This window comes from Canis lupus, chromosome 14 (assembly GCF_011100685.1).
Source record: "Canis lupus familiaris isolate Mischka breed German Shepherd chromosome 14, alternate assembly UU_Cfam_GSD_1.0, whole genome shotgun sequence".
Classification (NCBI taxonomy): Eukaryota; Metazoa; Chordata; class Mammalia; order Carnivora; family Canidae; genus Canis; species Canis lupus.
In genome coordinates, this window is record NC_049235.1 from 57167899 (window position 1) to 57179860 (window position 11962).

Genomic DNA, 11962 nt, shown 5'->3' on the forward strand with positions numbered 1-11962 from the left:
CGACATCTGCTTCTGACCAAGATGGAGTAACAGGGACTGGGCTTATGCTACCACCTGAAATAACAAGTAAACAAAGGAAATCTAAAATCAGGCTGAAGTAAATGTGCATGTATGTAGACACACACACACACACACACACACACACACACACACACATTTTCCAATAAAGGACAATAAGGACAATAACCCCTGAAAAACAAGCAACAAACAAGATGAGCCTTATCACTACCCCAGCGTACCACCTTGACTGAGTTTTCAAGCTGGAGAACCCAGGCAAAACCTGGCAGGCTCCTCCTAAGAAGACGGAGCAGATAGTCTGGGGAGGCCAAAGTGGCTAAATTTACGGGACAGAATAACACAGAGCAGAAAGCTGCAAAGAAAATGCTAGAAGAATTTCTTCTTCAGAAGACCCCTCACCAATATCCTACTGAGCGTGGATTAGCACCAGTGTAGGAAGGAACTGCCCGGGGGAGAGAGCAATACTGAAGGAACAGAGCTTACCTTGCTGGGGGCTCGTGGGGGGCTGGGAAGGCCGCCTCTTCCCACCAGGCCACGCAGAAACCTCATGATTCACAGGGAATCGTTGACTAGTTCACCGAAGGGTCTTGCCTCAGACGTAGGGCTTTTACTAGACTGACTGCACATCAGTCCCACCCAACACAAGGCCTTAAAGGATCACAGCTGTCCCCACCTCCTCCTGCTGTGAGAGGCAGTTCAAGTTTGGGGACTTCTTGCTGACTGAGTCTTAGCTACATGGAGCCTACGTGGCGGCCAATTCCTATAGTTCAAGGGACCCTTATTCCCTCCTCTGGGGAGAGGGAGCCTCTCCAGGAGGCTGGAACTCAGAATGTTGGGAGAGAAAAGTCTCCAAGTGGGTTCCTGGGTGGGATGGTCAGTGGGACCCCTCCTGCTATCACCCCAAGTTTCCCAGATCCCTGTTTTGCCCTTTTTGGGACGCAGCAGATTACAAAGGGCCCTGATTTAGTGTGTTCATGTTGAGGCTCCATCCCAAGAGCAGATTGCCTCAGGGCTGGCGCCTTTGTGTGCATTAGTAGACCCTTTAAAAATGTCCTTTTAGGCCAGCAGCTTCGGGGTAGTGCGGGGTCGGTGGGGGGGGGGCAGTGGGGGGGCGAGACTACGAGATACCAGGGCCTTCGTATCTCATTTACTGTTAAGCAGATTTCCCGGGTGGATGCGCATCTCGTCCGGGGCCAGGCATTCTGCAAGCTCCCAGCAGTGGTTCTGACTGATGCTCTGCAGGCAGAAAAGGAAACCTATAGCCCGAATAGTTGCCCACACCTGCACCAGCAAACGATTGCCCTTTGTAGAACAGAAAGGGCCCAGGTAGCCAACGTGCTGCCGAGGGATTGTTGGTCCCTCAAGAGATCCTGCCACGCTGAGGGCTCGGCACTGGGCCCGGGAGATGCCGTCGTCCGCGAGCCATCTCTGCAACTCGTCCCAGCTTAGGTGCTCCTGGAGGCCACTCTGATATTGTTGCTTATTAAAATAATTATAATCCTTTGGCTTCCGGCAATTAAGTCACACAACCTGACCTTTATTGCGTCAGGGCCCCACTGCCACCAGCAAGCTAATTTCTGTGACAGCCTCGACCATCGGCCCGGGTCTACAGAGAATTACCTCTGAACATTTTATGATGCCAGTGATGCTCATACCAGCGCTTTCCTTATAGTCCTGGTAAATAATGTGTTCTCCAGGCTTTCTTAAGGAACCCAGTTCTCTTTTGGGGCTTGTGGCCTCACATAACGTCACTGTCCCAGCAGACCCAAATCACTGAGCCTTTTGATCTGTTCCTCCACTAGCTGCCGCAGCAATTCAGGCAGCTCAACCTCACTCACCCCGGGCGACTTTTTTCTGGCTTTGCTGGAAACCTGAGCAGCAATCTGTACCGTCTCCTGGCTTTTCACCGGAATATTAAATCCCATCTCTAAGTCAATAAATTCCTCTTGATCCGGACTTACGGGCCAGCCCCTTTGATGGAGCACCTGCTGTGTCCAGGTCCACAAGTCCTTCCCTGGCCCCCGTGTGCACACCTGCTCCCTGTCGTGGCTCCTTTGGGATATGGCCTGTTTCCCCCTCAGGGCCGACACTTGCCCAGCTGCAGTGTTGGGTTCCAATACCTACTTCAGTCCATTGGACAGGAGAAGGGGCCGGGACATCCCTGAGAGGGCATCTGTTGCTTTGCGTGGGAGAAACCTCCTTATCTTTTTCTGTGGGAGGACTACTAGTTCTTCATGGGGAAGGGTGGGGACCATTCTGTATATTCAAAGAATGGTGGGGACTCAGAATCTTCATTAGATGTTCCTGCACCATGTGTGGCATGGTGCTGCATCCTAGGGTCTGATGGCAGCACGAAGGCCCTGGCTCTGTTGAACATTCAACCGTCTTTGAAGCTCAGTAACTCTGACTTTTTACTGATCTTGCTCTTCTTTTTCCGCCTGCCAGCTGCATGAGTGAAGGGCTGCTTTTTAGCTACCGAGGAGGGGATTCTCTTCCCCTTTCTTAGCTTTCAGCTGTTCGTTAATGTCTGTGAGCTTTTCATTATCCACTATTAGGGCAGCAATGGACTTAGTAAGGATTACTTCATTCCATTATCGTTATATTTGTTAATCACCCCATTCAGTTCAAATGCCTGAATCCTCAACACCTAGGGTATAGCCCTCTCCAGATAGTGGTCACAGGTAAGAGTTTTGACTAGAGGAATACTCCTTTGTGCTAGAGGCTGTCCATGCTCCACTTGCCACTCAGGGTGGGACCCACATGGTCAGCTGAGGAGTGAGTGACAGTCCCCAGGCCCCATCTTACCACTTGCCTTCTTAGACTATTCCTGGTAGCAACTGTGCCCGCTGGGTGATCTGGACATCAGATGCTGAGATTTTATTAGATGGTAATATCTAGGAAAAGAAAAAAGAGTAAAAGACAGTAAAAAAGAGGCCACCAGTCTACCACAAAGAACTAAGAATGTCTCTGCAAGGCTGGTAGGGAGCTCTGCAGCAAAGAAATATGTTAGAGGAAAGCTGATTGGGTACAGTCCTGTTTTTTTACTTAGCTTTAATCCGTATTTGACTGAGAGCCAATGTAAAAAATTAGATCTTAGATCAAAAGCTAAGGCAGATGTTGAAGAAACTAAGAGCTAGAGGTTATCAGCTAACCACATTCCTCACAGCTGGGCAGCAAGTCTCTTCTTGAAGGGGGATCTTCAGGCCACATCACTGTGCACTGTGCTTGCCAGAGCTCTCATAAAAATATCTGCATCTGTACTTTGATTTCTGAATCCATTTCTGATTGTAACAATAAATCGAGGAATAGGAAGCACTTCAAATATTGTGCTTCCTGGAGATGTTCTTCGTTTCTCCAAGGGAAAGGTGGACACACACTTGACAGATACCTGGCAGTGTTAAACTGCAAGGGAAAGGGCCTCACAGGGAAAATGGGCTTGTGTCCTGATTAGGTCATCATCTTGATTTCAAGCGTGTGCCCTAACCTGCTGTTTACCTTTCCATGTATTTAATTCTTGATTGCAGCAAGACTGCAGAGTTTAAAATAAAAGGATTGGATACTGTTAATACATCTTACATAGGAGATACTAATTAATTAAGCAATTTGAGTATTTAAAAAAATACAATAGAGATTTTGGAAATGTTCAAATTAGAAATACATTATTTGAGGAAGTCCAGTGGAAAAATACCAACAGTTAGCCATCTAGAATGCGTGTTTTCCTAACTAGACTACTACAGCTCAGGTTTTGTGATAAGATAAGGGTGGACTGTTTGAATTTTACTTTTTTAATCTCCATAAAAGATAGACTTATCCACTAAAGCTTTCTAGAAGCACACAATTATGTCACTTCTATCTACTTCAACATTTCTTACACTTGTTAATTAAAGCATGCCTCTAAGGACCTCTGCTTGCCAACCATGCATAACCCAAGCTGGAAGTGCCCTACATATCTGAAGGTAAAGATATTTCATGAAATTATTGTATAAGACAGTCCAGCTTGACCTTCTTCTTCAGGAGAACGATATATACTTGAAAGTAAAAAGCTTCATTAACTGTTGTATAAAGAAGATATTTTACTAATCCATATTGGCCTTTGCCAGTTCATTACACATTTATTTGTGAATTTGGGACTCAAGTTTGACCTAGCACAAACGAAAAGACAAGTTTATTACAAGAGTGATAGGGAAAATTGCTATCTGACACAACTGCTGCCTAAGGAGGGTGGACACTGTAAAATTATTTTCTATTGAATTCTTGGAAAGATTTGAATATGCAAATCTGGGCTTGGAGTTGAATTTCAAAGCAGCTGTCTGAGGATAATTTGTAGCTCTCTTGAAGAGATATTGAGAAGGGGGAGACAGGGTAGAGGAAGAAAGGAATCAGTATGATGAGGAAACGCTGGAATTCTACGTGGGGAAGTCAGACTATCCTGGAATGGAGTGTTCAAAAGTTTAATACTGAAAATTCATTGCTTCCATTATTTTGTGGTAAATTCTATTCTGGCTTCTTCACACCTTCAGTAGAATCTGTCATGCCTACAAATGCTGTGGTTTGAGAGCCAGAGTATTTTGTTGTCGTTGCTTTGAAGTTTAATTGTTCTTAAGAATTTCAGAAAGTGATTGAGACTAAACCTCATCACAGGACTGACAAATCAGAGAGGAACATCATCAGTCAGAAAAATTAACAGGACTAATTCAGCAGATGCCAAAAGTGACCGTGAAAATCTAAGCCACTGCCACATCCGGCCCCCCACCTCCCAAATCCTGATGATTAACAGAAATCTTGGGAAGTTTTCCAAATGATCCACAAATAGTGAAATTAAGGTTCAAGTCCATTAGCTAGGTCTTTAGGGGCAGGGGATTCAGTTAAATTCTGAGTTGCATAGGGATAGTAGAATCCAAGAATAAAGATACACAAAGGCCTCGGTAATTATGGAAGCAAGAACTCAAAAGTTTCCTCAGTGGTTCATCTCCTTTTCTTTAGGTGCGTCAGCTTTTCTAAATTTTAATTTTCATGTGGTAAGAACTCTTCACCCTCTCAACAGATTTTTAAATGTACAACACGAATTGTTGACTATTGGCAAAAGTCAGAACTGTTCTCACAGGTAAACATCAAATCTGTTTTTTAAAAGCCTCCATGGGCAAGCAAGTTTTCAATATCCAATAAGCACAATATTGTACGAGGGATCTCTAGAATGTACTTATCTTGTACAACTAAAACGTTATACCTGTTGCATTTGTTTGTGCTCATCTTCCTGAAGATTTCTTTTCTCCATATGGTAGAAAACTTGACTTTCAGCAGCTACCAGGAAGGCATGGTCACACTTGCTAGGTCCCAAATCCCAGAGAAAGGTATGATTATGTTTGACTCAGAGCCTTTCTGATGATATCCTCTGTGCGCGTCAACTGTGGCATTGTAGAGTTTGCACTGTATACTACCACAAGGATTTTGTTTTTAGAGTACCAGCATTTTTAGAGGTATTCTAAAAGTTCCTGTAGTCATCCATTTATTCTTCTGATATATGCATTAGGAATTTTGCATCTCCCAAAATGTAACAGGTGTTTTAATTCACCAGTTACAAAATATTATAAACTGCCTTTTCCAATCATAACTCATGTCAACATTGGAGAAATAATATCCACTAAGAGAATTTAGGACATGGCAGCAAATTATTAATAGAACAATTGAGACAAGGGGAAGGATGCACTTATTATAGTCAGGAATAGATGATTGATGGTAGAGCAAATTTTTTCGTGAAGAATTTATGTTGCACTCCCCAAAGACCATCTGGAAAGCCTTTTCTGGATGTTTACCTGTGTGTTTTGAGTTTAATAACAGTTCTAGACATCTCTTAATTAATCACATCTGTCAAATGATGTTGGCGATAGACACCTAAACATAATGTCTTCAAGGACAGTCACACATTAGTGACTAAGACCTTCATTCACTCAGAAAGAGACTTGAAAATGTGATAAATATACTGATTTTCAATTGCTCTATCTTAAATCTCACCGAATATAGTATATTTAGGGTATGTTTAAATGTATGTTTATATGTGCAGGTGTGAAAGTATATACATGTGTAAATGTCTCTGGTGATATTTCTGATCTTCATCACCAACATTATGCATATGCTAGTATGTTATACAAACATAATGATGTCAGACTGGTTGTTCTTTCTAAACTGTTTCTATGAGGGAGGGGCAGGGAGGAAAAACACTCCCTTTTATTTGCCTTGTTCTTACAGTTCTTTCATTATTCTTGAAGTTTTGTTATGATATATAGAAGTAATGAGTTAACCCCAAATCTCAGTGGCTTAACCCAACAATATTTTCCTCTTGCTCACAAAACAGATCCAGGGAAAAGCTAAAGTTGGGTAGTGCCTTGGATTCACAGTCACTCAGGAATTTTGGCTCAGAGGCCCCACTATCTTATATCTGAATCATCTGGAACATACAGTTTTCCCCATCCACGTGATGAGTAAAGAAGGAAACCTTTCACTGGTAATTACGCATTTTGCTTTGGAAAAGACATGTAATTCCATTGATCAGAACTAGTCACGTGGTCCCACCTAACTGCAGAAGGACTAGGAAGTATATGAGATCACATGAAATCATCAATGAGCTGTCTTTGCTGCGCTATATTCCAGACCTATGTTTGTTGGGCAAGAGAAATTATAATGAACAAGTGAAAAGTTTAAATACCAAACTCTTTGTTCTTTTTTCTTTATTCCAATGGCACAGCACATATAAGACATAATGACATATTTAGAATCCTGACCCACTTTCCTCCTGATTTTCATGCTGAGGACACTGTTCCTCTTTCAACAGTCAGCTAGCTCATGAGCTAGATGTGGACGACTCAGGGTGTTGGAGCAGTGCTGAGAGATTTAAGGGGACTCTGCTTACAAAAAATAAACGCACAAAACCCTCCACATACCAAACTAAACCAAACCACTGTTTATGGGATAAAAGTTAATTTCTGGTTGAGAACTTAGAGGTTAGGGTCAAAAAACTAACCTTAGCTTTTCCCCTTTTTTAGCCCATTTTTTACTTTCTCTTTCATTCTCTATCACTAATCTCCTTGTAATGAGGAACAGTTGAGTGAACAGAACCAATTTCTATCTCTAGCTATTTACCATAAACCACTGCTTCTTTATTCAATCTTTCCCCATATGACCCTTTTTAGAATTGGAGTTGATAAAAACCAAATGAGACGTTGGTGAGCTACAACACTAATCAGAGATAACCAGCTATATTCACATTGTAGAAAACATTAAGCTTCCTTTTAACACCTTAAAGATTATTCTTTTCATTTAGTAACAACTTAAAGAGTAATCCAAAAGGAATGTGCTGATTTTAATAGCCACAAAACGTCTAGCTATTTAATAAAATATCACAAGCTGGTCTTGAATTACATTCAGGAGCAAATCAAATAACATGCAGAGAGAGACATATTCTCTGGTGGAAAAGCCTGTAGTGAGCCTCAAAGTCATTTTTACTTCATTCAAATATGAATATATACTTATACAACAATTTAGAAAAAGACTTTGTGGAATATGGGTCTGGATGAATTTCTTGTGGTACCTATTTTTGCAAGTTTTTTAAAACATTGAAATCACTGTTGTGGGTTCTTAGAGATGAACCATCTGCCACAAATCAGAATCAACATTTATTGTAGCTTATTAAGAGGAAAAGTTGCTAGCAAAAACCATTTAAAGTGTAAAATTGGATATTGAAAACTTTTTTTCCCATAGAGGTCTTTAAAAAACAGATTAGATGTTCATCTGTGAAAATAGTTTTGACTTGTGTAACTAGATAATTATCTCATATGGTAGATCACTAAAAAGGTGAGAAATGTATGGGGACAGAAGGAAGGCAGAGGAGCATAAGCACGTGTATGCATGTGTGGGAGGGGGAGAGAGAGAGAGAGAAAGAGAGAGAGAAAGAGAGGGAGGGAGAGAGAGAGAGAAAGTGAGAGAACGAGAGAGCGAGAATGAGAGAATGGGCCTGAACTTCTCAGGAGAATTATGTTTGTAGGAAATAGAACAGAAAAATTCGAAATTGCTTTTGAAGGTAGCTAACAAACTATAACGCACATTATAAACTGAAGTGCTACTAAATAAGTTGTAACTTAGTTAATGTGAGTACGTCAATATATGAATATATTATCACAGTTCAAATATTTATACCTTGTTAACAAAAATGTCATCATAGGAGTGATAGCATCATGATGTCAACACAGGTCATTCTCAACTTTGGTCTCCCTCACAAGAAGACCAGATAGTAATTATCCACAGACAAGATATCATTGCGAAATCCCAGAAACTGGGGGCTAAAGCACAAAGACCAAATAGAACCACATTTGAAGGGTAAGAAGAGTGGCTGCACTCTGCATTGCCCTCCAAACCCCAAGAACAGCACAGCATCGCACTGAGATAGCCTTCCTGGATCTAGGTTTCTCCAGTGCGGGGTCGGGGGGGGGAGAGCTCAAGGTGAACACCTGGCTGCCTCAGCATTTTGAGGCACTTCCCAGGAGGTCCACTCAGGTCTCACCTCACAGGAATCACTGAGGAAATCCGTAGGGCTTGACCACTGGAGATCAGATAGAAAGAGGGAAGCAGAGTAGGGCTTACACACCTGGTCCTCAAGTCTTGGAAGGCTGCAATCCTCCTCTGAGGGGCACTGCAGCAGAGATCCCACCCATTTGCAATGTACATCTGCAGAGGCAAGCTGGTGGCCCTATCTGGCCTAGAAATAAGCTCACAGATATGTAGTCAACTAATATTTAACAAGAGAGCCAAGGATATTCAATGGAGAAAGGATTCTCTTCAATAAATGGTGCTGGGAAAACTGTATATTCATTCTGTAAAAGAATGAAACTGGGCTTTTATCTAATAGATTCCCAACAAATAACTTGAAATGCTTAAAGATTAAAAGTAAAATCTCAAATCATAAAACTCCTAGAAGAAAACACAAGGAAAAGCTCCTTGACATTAGTCTTGGCAATGATTTTATGGATATGACAGTCTAAGCATAAGACACGAGAGCAAAAATAAACCAGTGGGACTAACTATATCAAACTAAAATGCTTCTGCATAGAAAAGAAATGACAAATGAAATGAAAAGTCAAAATATTATCTAAATAATGAAATTAACCATTCATTTCCATATGAGATTGTAAAATCTTTGCAGGCAGGGAACTTGTTATACTTCTGAATTTTCTAGAATATCTGTTAAGACATCAAAGTATACAATAAATATGTCTTGCCTAATTAATTCAGTCAACTTTAAATCTGACTTTTGTGTAAAGATATCTTTTTTTTCCCTTGTTTTAGCAAGAAAGAATGAGAAAAAATCTTAAGCAGTCCCCAGGCCCAGCACTGAGCCCGATGTGGGGCTCAATCTCATGATCCTGAGATCATGACCTGGGCTAAAATCGAGTCAGATCCTCAGCTGACTGAGCCACGCAGGCATTCCACAAAGATACTATTCTACCTATCAGTGCTTTGGAGGTTTGTTTTCAGAGCAGAGAAAAAAAAAAACAACAACACTTCTTTATACAATGAAGGACCTAATGACCTCTTCCATAAATACATTTCACAGGTACAAGAGTACTCTTTTGTACTTTGAAAAGAATGATTTACTTAATATCAAAATAAATGTTTTGCTCATATAAAAGCTATAATAAAATATTAGGAATAAAATAATAAAAATATTTTTCTTAGAAGAAAAAGAAAAGAAAAACATACAGAATGGGAGAAAATATTTACAAGCCATATACCTGATAAGGGATTAAATATAAATATGTTAAAATACATAAGGAACTATCAATCAATAGGCAAAACATTAGTAGTCTAATTAAAAAATGGGCAAAGAATCTGAATAGACATTTTTCCAAAGAAGATACACAAATGTCCAGCAGATACATGAGAAGGTGCTCAACACCACTAGTCATCAGGGAAATTCAAATAAAAACTACAATGAGAGAATAAGCCAGCAGCTGGATGTCAAGGAAGTCTGGGCAGGTCAGCTTCAGAATGGGAAGGGAGTGTGCGGAGCAGTTAACCCTGCAACTGGGAGCCCAACAATCTGTAAAGTGAAGTAATCTGAAATCAGAAGAGTAAAGAATCTTGGTGGTTCTTCAGTAGAAATATGGAGGTGCATTTTCTTTGATTAAAAACTGCTTTTGAAAGTGTAGAAACCCAAGCCCTTTTTCCTTTAACTCCAGTCTGAGGAGACGGGATAGAAACTGAGGAGCCACCGACACCTGTCGAAGCTATGTCTGGAGCCCCACCCATAAAGCATGACACCCTTCAGGATCCATGGAAGGAAGCAGTTCCATCAGAGAGCCCAGGAGTTCTTCAGCTAAGGAAGATTCTCACTGAAAAAGCAGTGGAAGTCAACATTGTAAGAATATTCATTCCCGAAGCTCCTATAACCCAGGATATCCTCAACAGAAATGCGAAGGTTAGGTCTCTGGGACGTCATAGAGGAGACTTCCTTGGTCAACCAGAGGGAGTTGTAGAACCCAGAAAGGAACCACGAGAGGAAAAGAATATATTGGAAAAGCTGAAGAACTCTTAAAGGTCAGTACAGGACAAAGAAGGGCTTTCAAACCAGCTCAGTGTACAGACAGAGTCAACAGTGAGTTTCAGGAGTTGCTGGTGGCTGCTGGGGGATGATCGATGATCGTCGGTATCAGTGTGAATGTCTAGCCCACAAGAAAAATCAGCTTATTTTGGAAAATGAAGCCCTAGGTCAAAACACATCTCATCTTTCTGAATAGTGCTGGGATGGGGGGCGAGGTAAATTCCTCACAGGCAGGATTACAGCAGAGGAGTTAACCAGCTCCAGAGCAGGTTGGCGGCATCAAAACTGTGATGACCCAGAAATTGCTGGGGGAGCTCCTAGTTTCTTCACAGTTGGGGAAAAAGTGGACTCGCTACCCTGATACACAGCCTCACACCACAGCAGGATGAGCATTAACAAGTCACAAGTTGGCAAAAGAAGTAAATGCTCATCTTCTGGGGACTGTTGGTGCTAATGGTCAAAATTAGATTCCATCAACAGTTGAATCCTGCAGCACCCACCCCAGCAGAAGAAATGGCTGAAATGGTTCTACGCATTTTGGATCCAGTTACGTGCACAGAAAGCTCACCTGGATAATCCATTTTCTGAGTCTTCACCTTACTTGCTACAAAGAGAAATATTGGACAATTTCATCCCTATACTAGATACGGAAATACAACTTCCAGTTGCTGTAATCACTGCCAGGGAGAACTCATTGTCCTTTATTTATTTATGTTTTGAGACTTTATTTATTTATTCATGAGAAACACAGAGACAAAATGCAGAGACACAGGCAGAGGGAGAAGCAGGCTCCTTGGGGGGAGCCCGATGTGGGACTCGATCCCTGGACCCTGGGGTCATGACCTGAGCCGAAGGCAGATGCTCAACCGCTGAGCCACCCACGTGCCCCACTCATTGTCCTTCGATATTCAATATGCTGCAGGCAGGCTACAGGCACTCGCTTCTTCCCAAGAGTCCCTATTATTTGGGATCTGGAGTTCTTATAATGGTAGAAGTAATATCAGTTTCTATTTAGGTAATATATATTCCCCAAAATGTTTTATGTACTGGACCACCGATCACCCTTAATAACTATCTCAGGGTAAGAAAAGAGTGAAACAGTGAGGATATACTTCAAGTGGATGATAATTTCCAGGCATTATATGATGCTTCTCCTAAAGGACACTGAAAGAAAAAGGGTCTACCTTTATTTTAGGCCCTAAGTTCTAGCTTGCTATGTACTTAATACAAACGGATTTAATTGTGATTTTCTAACGCAGCTACACCCACTCACTCACTGTTGTCTATGGTTGTGTTTTGTTGTTGTTGTTGTTTGTTTTGCACTATAATACTAGAACTGAATAGATGCAACAG

The 11962-nt window shown here is 41.5% G+C and overlaps 1 pseudogene; it reads left to right on the plus strand.

The window, feature by feature from the left end:
* The first annotated feature begins 2252 nt into the window (after window positions 1-2252).
* Window positions 2253-11329, plus strand: LOC119876958 (annotated as a pseudogene).
* Window positions 11330-11962: the final 633 nt, after the last annotated feature.